We start from the raw sequence: 8,468 nt of genomic DNA, 5'->3' as shown, positions 1-8,468 counted from the left end.
AAGCAAGATAACAGCTTCATAATGAGGAAGATGAAGCAAGATAACAGCTTCATAATGAGGAAGCAAGATAACAGCTTCATAATAAGGAAGATGAAGCAAGATAACAGCTTCATAATGAGGAAGGTGAAGCAAGATAACAGCTTCATAATGAGGAAGATGAAGCAAGATAACAGCTTCATAATGATGAAGCAAGATAACAGCTTCATAATGAGGAAGGTGAAGCAAGATAACAGCTTCATAATGAGGAAGATGAAGCAAGATAACAGCTTCATAATGAGGAAGGTGAAGCAAGATAACAGCTTCATAATGAGGAAGATGAATCAAGATAGCAGCTTCATAATGAGGAAGCAAGATAACAGCTTCATAATGAGGAAGATGAAGCAAGATAACAGCTTCATAATGAGGAAGATGAAGCAAGATAACAGCTTCATAATGAGGAAGATGAAGCAAGATAACAGCTTCATAATGGAGAAGGTGAAGCAAGATAACAGCTTCATAATGAGGAAGCAAGATAACAGCTTCATAATGAGGAAGATGAAGCAAGATAATAGCTTCTTAATGGGAAAGATGAAGCAACCGTTGAAGCTTAAACAGCAGCTCAAGCTTCAAATCTTTTAAATTTCCAACAGTGCCTTTTTAATTGATATTTTGTGACCCTGATTGACAGAAACAGAATAATAATAAGAAAAAAATAATATATATAAAGATAATAATATCACCACAGGAGACAAGAAAACTTATATATTGCCCATTCCATTCACCTAAGCTGTATAGGAGACTCGAACTGTGACCCCACGCGTGTGAAGCCGAAGCTCTATCGACCGAGCTATTAAGCAATCTTAATTAGAAAAGTGTCCTAATTAATGGAATATATTTATATCTACGAAAGCGTGGATGACAATTTTTATAACCCATCAATTTCCACACCAAAAGAGGAGAAATAGAGGGAAATCAGACCGCGAGAGGTGAAAATTTTGAAGCCAAATGCAAGAGAGGCGCTGTTCAACAACGTTAAAAAAAAAAAAAAACTACACGCACACACACAAACGTAGCTGCCATTCTGCTTCTCAGCAAGTCCCTCCCTCACGGACAAACTTCCACGTAACGGCAGCAATTTGGACACTCTTACCACACAAAATACGCAAAATTGCCGGGAGCATTTTGGCAACAGGCTGGCGACCGAACCATACTGTCAATTCAACAGTTCATAAACCGAGTAAATGTTTGGCTGGAAACACACAATATTACTCAATAAAACTGTACTGGCCCCTAGCCGCTACAGACGAGGTACAGTTCCACTACATGAGGTACAGTTCCACTACATGGGGTACAGTTCCACTACATGAGGTACAGTTCCACTACATGGGGTACAGTTCCACTACATAAACTTTAAAATAATTTTTTACCAATGAAGTAGAAGATTAAAAATTAAATAAATAATAGCAATAATAATAATTATATTATTGTCAGTAAACCTATTTTTCTAATTAATAATAATAATTAAAAAATTAAAATTAAAACACACAGAAATCATATTAACGTGATATATATAAATAAAAATATACACAAGGACTGTAGGTAGATTTTTTTCTAAATTATTAGTAATAAAAAAAAATTAATGTTAAAAGATGAATAATATTTAAATTAATATTATTATCAATACACCTTAAGTCATCACTAAACACAACTGATAATAATATTATTCAATTACTATCATTATATTTACAAATGATTAATTTATTAAGTTTGCAAATCTTTGCTAAAATAAATATATAACCAGGATACAATGAGCTGATTCATTGTTTCCTGGCTCATTGTTAATCATTATTTCATTACCATGAAAGTGACCCACAAGTTGACTCTCTGTGAGTAATCCGGTGAAATGAGGTCAAGTTCCTCAGAGTCGACTCAACTTCCAAGTGAGTTGTGTGAAACTTTTGCTTTGGCTAATCATGAAAGTTGAGTGGAAGATTGTCAAAAGCCTAATTATACTAATTTAGAACAATTTAAATGATTATTGAGTAAGCTGATTAAGCTGATAGGTAAGTGGACTGTCTGTCTGTCTGTCTGTCTGTCTGTCTGTTTCTCTCTCTCTCTCTCTCTCTCTCTCTCTCTCTCTCTCTCTCTCTCTCTCTCTCTCTCTCTCTCTCTCCCTCCCTCCTCTACATTTTCCCTACCTCCTTCCCTGCTGTTCTCTCTACCTTCCTTTTGAACATCCTACTAGCGACGTTGTGTGATGAACAGTTGAACAATATATCGACAAAACTCTACGGAAAACCAAACCATCATTTCACACATCATGGTAGTTGTTAGTGGTTAAAATAAGAGTCGATATCCTACTTAGTGAAGGGGTAGGATATCCCGCTATAACACCCCTCATACAGGCATATATCAGCATAGAAAGTTACTTACAGATGCGTCGTACCAAACAACATTCACTTCAGCAGAATGTTGCTTGGAAGGTGAATTGCAATGGCAGTAATCTGGGGCCAAATTCACGAAAGAACTTACGCAAACACTTACGAACGTGTACATCTTTCCTCAATCTTTGACGGCTTTGGTTACATTTATTAAACAGTTTACAAGCATGAAAACTTGCCAATCAACTGTTGTTATTGTTATAAACAGCCTCCTGGTGCTTCGGATCTGATTAACTCTTTAATAATTGTAAACAAAGCCGCCAAAGATTGAGAAAAGATGTAAAGGTTTGTAAGTGCTTTCGTGAATCTGACCCCTGGTCTGGATCATGTGAATAGGTGCAGACGAGGAGTCACAATAACGTGGCTAAAGTATGTTGACCAGACCACACACTAGAAGGTGAAGGGACGACGACGTTTCGGTCCGTCCTGGACCATTCTCAAGTCGATTGTGAATGGTTCAGTCGACTTGAGAATGGTCCTGGACGGACCGAAACGTCGTCGTCGTCCCTTCACATTCTAGTGTGTGGTCTGGTCATCATGTGAATAGGTGTTGCTTTTCTTCAAAATTGGATTAATCCTCTACATCACCCCCCCCCCCCACACACACACTACCTATCTGGGGCGTGCTTAACCCCCCATTAGCCATCTGGCTGCAGGTTTACTCCATTACCCATCCGGTCTTTTATTTCTTCCCTTTACCTATTTGCCACAAGTTTCACCTCATTACCTATACGACCCATGCGTCTCCCCATTACCTATCTTGCCCCTGCTTCACCCCATTATCAACCCGGCCCCTTTGATTCACCCCCTTACCCATCCGGCCCACTGTTTCACTCCATTAACCATCCGATAGTTACATCACCCCTATTCCCAAATATCCTCAATTGTACTATTATATTACCCTAACCAGCAACTGTTTCTCCCCTATTATCCAATTAACATATTGACCCATTAACCAACCAGTGAAAACTTTCCCCTATTACCTTACCAGTTCCATAGACAAGAGCCATCTTGAGGTTATCTTGAGATGATTTCGGGGCTTTTTAGTGTCCCCGCGGCCCGGTCCTCGACCAGGCCTCCACCCCCAGGAAGCAGCCCGTGACAGCTGACTAACACCCAGGTACCTATTTTACTGCTAGGTAACAGGGGCATAGGGTGAAAGAAACTCTGCCCATTGTTTCTCGCCGGCGCCTGGGATCGAACCCAGGACCACAGGATCACAAGTCCAACGTGCTGTCCGCTCGGCCGACCGGCTCTCTAGGCCATCACTAAACATATTTTATGTTAAATATAACCTTGCTAAATTGACGAGTTGAGTAGACAATTAACGACTGAAAACTCGACTCTAAAGTTCAATAACTTTTTGGTTGAAATTTTATTATGAAGTTTGAAATACACGAAGACATATTTCCGTCACGTAATTGTTTCACGATGTTCCGTGTGGGATAATTATCTCTGTAGGTATACTGTAGAGGCTACTTGAGTCATACTGCCTCTGGGTATACTGTAGAGGCTGGATGAGTTATACTGCCTCAAGGTATACTGTAGAGGCTGGTTGAGTCATACTGCCTCTGGGTATACTGTAGAGGCTGGTTGAGTCATACTGCCTCTAGGTATACTGTAGAGGCTGGTTGAGTCATACTGCCTCTGGGTATACTATAGAGGCTGGATGAGTTATACTGCCTCAAGGTATACTGTAGAGGCTGGTTGAGTCATACTGCCTCTAGGTATACTGTAGAGGCTGGTTGAGTCATACTGCCTCTGGGTATACTGTAGAGGCTGGTTGAGTCATACTGCCTCTGGATATACTGTAGAGGCTGGTTGAGTCATACTGCCTCTAGGTATACTGTAGAGGCGGGTTGAGTCATACTGCCTCTGGGTATACTGTAGAGGCTGCTTGAGTCATACTGCCTCTAGGTATACTGTAGAGGCTGGTTGAGTCATACTGCCTCAAGGTATACTGTAGAGGCTGGTTGAGTCATACTGCCTATGGGTATACTGTAGAGGCTGCTTGAGTCATACTGCCTCTAGGTATACTGTAAAGGCTGGTTGAGTCATACTGCCTCTGGGTATACTGTAGAGGCTGCTTGAGTCATACTGCCTCTAGGTATACTGTAAAGGCTGGTTGAGTCATACTGCCTCTGGGTATACTGTAGAGGCTGGTTGAGTCATACTGCCTCAAGGTATACTGTAGAGGCTGGTTGAGTCATACTGCCTCTGGGTATACTGTAGAGGCTGGTTGAGTCATACAGCCTCTAGGTATACTGTTGAGGCTGGTTGAGTCATACTGCCTCAAGGTATACTGTAGAGGCTGGTTGAGTCATACTGCCTCTAGGTATACTGTAGAGGCTGGTTGAGTCATACTGCCTCAAGGTATACTGTAGAGGCTGGTTGAGTCATAATGCCTCTAGGTATACTGTAGAGGCTGCTTGAGTCATACTGCCTCAAGGTATACTGTAGAGGCTGCTTGAGTCATACTGCCTCTAGGTATACTGTAGAGGCTGCTTGAGTCATACTGCCTCAAGGTATACTGTAGAGGCTGGTTGAGTCATACTGCCTCTGGGTATACTGTAGAGGCTGGTTGAATCATACAGCCTCTAGGTATACTGTTGAGGCTGGTTGAGTCATACTGCCTCTAGGTATACTGTAGAGGCTGGTTGAGTCATACTGTCTCTAGGTATACTGTAGAGGCTGGTTGAGTCATACTGTCTCTAGGTATACTGTAGAGGCTGGTTGAGTCATACTGCCTCAAGGTATACTGTAGAGGCTGGTTGAGTCATACTGCTTCTAGGTATACTGTAGAGGCTGCTTGAGTCATACTGCCTCTAGGTATACTGTAGAGGCTGCTTGAGTCATACTGCCTCTAGGTATACTGTAGAGGCTGCTTGAGTCATACTGCCTCTAGGTATACTGTAGAGGCTGCTTGAGTCATACTGCCTCTAGATATACTGTAGAGGGTGGAAAATATGCTAGGAAACACACAGAAATCACAATTCCCTGATGCATCAAATGAACTCTTTTTACCATGTCGTAGCTCAGTCGATTAATTCAGCGTCTGGGATGCTCTCGGACGCAGGTTCGAATCCTCGTCACGGCCCTTGTGGATTTGTTCATGCTAGGAAACTATACTTGCTACGAAAGGGCAATATACCCCCTGGATAATGAGAGTTGCTTGATACTCTACATCAACTGGATGTTGAATTGCAATACATTAGAGTTGTTGCTGGTCTGTGCTCTACAAAGTTCACACAATACATACCCCCGTCACCCTAATTACCATCTCTACAAGAACAAACTACCACACAAGAGGCGCGTTATGTAACAAGCAGTCAGCTATTCCCTTTTGCGCGAACATATCAATTCCGCGAATCTTACCACCCGAAATACGCAAACTACTGGATCGCAATTACGCCCCTGGCGGCCAAACTATTCCATCTTTTCAGTATTTCTAAAAATCCTGTAAATACTAATAACAAACTACAGTATTATATATAAAATGTAAGTTCTCCCCTTCAGTGTCACATATAATTAAAGGAACAAGATAAATTATATCTTCCAAACTTAAAAGGAAACTTTAACCTGTGACTTGATAAAAAGATACTGAAAGATAGATGTAATATTATTAAGAAAGGAAATATCTAGATGTTTGTTGAAAGTCAATTTATATTGTATATTTAATTATTCATAAAGTGGAAAGACGTTGTGGATATCAGGTAGCTTTACACCAGGTGAGCTCTGAGAGTGAGGAATTTAATCATTTCAGACAATTTAGGGTTGCGAGGAGCAGGTGTTTGTGTGTGTGTGTGTGTGTGTGTGTGTGTGTGTGTGTGTGTGTGTGTGTGTGTGTGTGTGTGTGTGTGTGTGTGTGTGTGTGTGTGTGTGTGTGTGTGTGTACTCACCTAGTTGTGCTTGCGGAGGTTGAGCTCTGGCTCTTTGGTCTCGAATCTCAACCGTTAATCAACTGATGTACAGGTTCTTGAGCCTACTGGGCTCTATCATATCTACATTTGAAACTGTGTATGGAGTCAGCCTCCACCACATCACTGCCTAATGCATTCCATCCGTTAACTACTCTGACAGTGAAAAAGTTCTTTCTAACGTCTTTGTGGCTCATTTGGGTACTCAGTTTCCACCTGTGTCCCCTTGTTCGCGTCACTCCAGTGTTGAATAGTTTATCCTTGTCTACCCTGTCAGTTCCTTTAAGGATTTTGTAGGTCATGTCATGAGGATCATGTCTCCCCTCACTCTTCTGTCTTCCAGTGTCGTAAGGTGCTTTTCATGCAGCCTTTCTTCGTATTTCATGCCTCTTAGTTCTGGGACTAGTCTAGTGGCATACCTCTAAACTTTTTACGGCTTCGTCTTGTGCTTGACAAGGTACGGGCTCCTTGCTGGGGCCGCATACTCCAGGATTGGTCTTACATATGTGGTATACAAGTTTCTGAATGATTCCTTACACAGGTTCCTGAACGCTGTTCTGATGTTAGCCAGCCTCGCATATGCCGCAGACGTTATTCTTTTTATGTGGGCTTCAGGAGACAGGTTTGGTGTGATATCAACTCCTAGATCTTTCTCTCTGTCTGTTTCATGAAGTACTTCATCTCCCATTCTGTATCCAGTTTCTGGCCTTCTGTTTCCACCGCCTAGTTTCATTACCTTACATTTATTTGGGTTAAACTTTAGTAGCTATTTGTTGAATCATTCATTCAGTTTGTCTAGGTCATCTTGTAGCCTCATACTATCTTTCTCTGTCTTAATCCTCCTCATAATGTTTGCATCATCAGCAAACAATGAGAAGAACGATTCTATACCCTATGGGTATAGAATATATCAGAATATATCATTTACATATATCAGAAACAGTATAGGTCCAAGGGCTGACCCCTGCGGGACTCCACTGGTGACGCCCCGCCAATCTGAGGCCTCCTTCCCCCCACCCCCCTCACACTGACTCGTTGTCTCCTGTTGCTTAGGTACTCCTTTATCCAATGGTGTACCTTCCCTTTCACTCCAGCCTGCATCTCCTGCTTTCTCACTAGTCTCTTGTGTGGCACTGTATCAAAGGCTTTCTGGCAATCCAAAAATATGCAGCCTGCCCACCCTTCTCTTTCTTGCCTGATTTTTTATGACTGGTCGAAGAATTCAATTAATCCTGTGAGGCAGGACCTGCCATCCCCGTATGTGTGTGAGTGTGCTTACCTATTATTCTCTACGAGGCCGTGATCAATCTCCTTAGCCACGGCTCACTAGCCATGTTGTCCCTCTTGCATTACAATTTACTTATTCTGACGTTCAAATATTCATTGTCGAATCTGGCGATAATGTTGTATATGGAGGTGGCTTCTACAACTTCTTCTTTCTGTGCACCCGTACCGGGGACTGTAGTAGTTCCTTATGTTCCTTCGGCTCATTTGCGTTTCCAGCTTGCATCTGTGTCCCGTACATCTGTGTGTTTTGAATGGTCTTCTACAGTGCATTTTAAACCATCACTTCAGATATTGGAAGCCAATGTGTGTGTGTGTGTGTGTGTTTGTGTACTCACCTAGTTGTACTCACCTAGCTGTGTTTGCGGGGGCTGAGCTCTGGCTCTTTGGTCCCGCCTCGCAACTGTCAATCAACAGGTGTACAGGTTCCTGAGCCTATTGGGCTCTATCATATCTACACTTGAAACTGTGTATGGAGTCAGCCTCCACCACATTAATTCCTAATGCATTCCATTTGTCAACCACTCTGACACTAAAAAAGTTCTTTCTAATATCTCTGTGGCTCATTTGGGCACTCAGTTTCCACCTGTGTCCCTTTGTGCGTGTGCCCCTTGTGTTAAATAGCCTGTCTTTACCTACCCTATCAATTCCCTTCAGAATCTTGAATGTGGTGATCATGTCCCCCCTAACTCTTCTGTCTTCCAGCGAAGTGAGGTTTAATTCCCGTAGTCTCTCCTCGTAGCTCATACAGCGAAGTGAGGTTTAATTCCCGTAGTCTCTCCTCGTAGCTCATACCTCTCAGCTCGGGTACTAGTCTGGTGGCAAACCTTTGAACCTTTTCCAGTTT

Source organism: Procambarus clarkii, chromosome 16, assembly GCF_040958095.1.
Source record: "Procambarus clarkii isolate CNS0578487 chromosome 16, FALCON_Pclarkii_2.0, whole genome shotgun sequence".
Taxonomy (NCBI): Eukaryota; Metazoa; Arthropoda; class Malacostraca; order Decapoda; family Cambaridae; genus Procambarus; species Procambarus clarkii.
The sequence above is the reverse complement of the archived record's forward strand: the minus strand, read 5'-3'. Positions refer to the sequence as shown.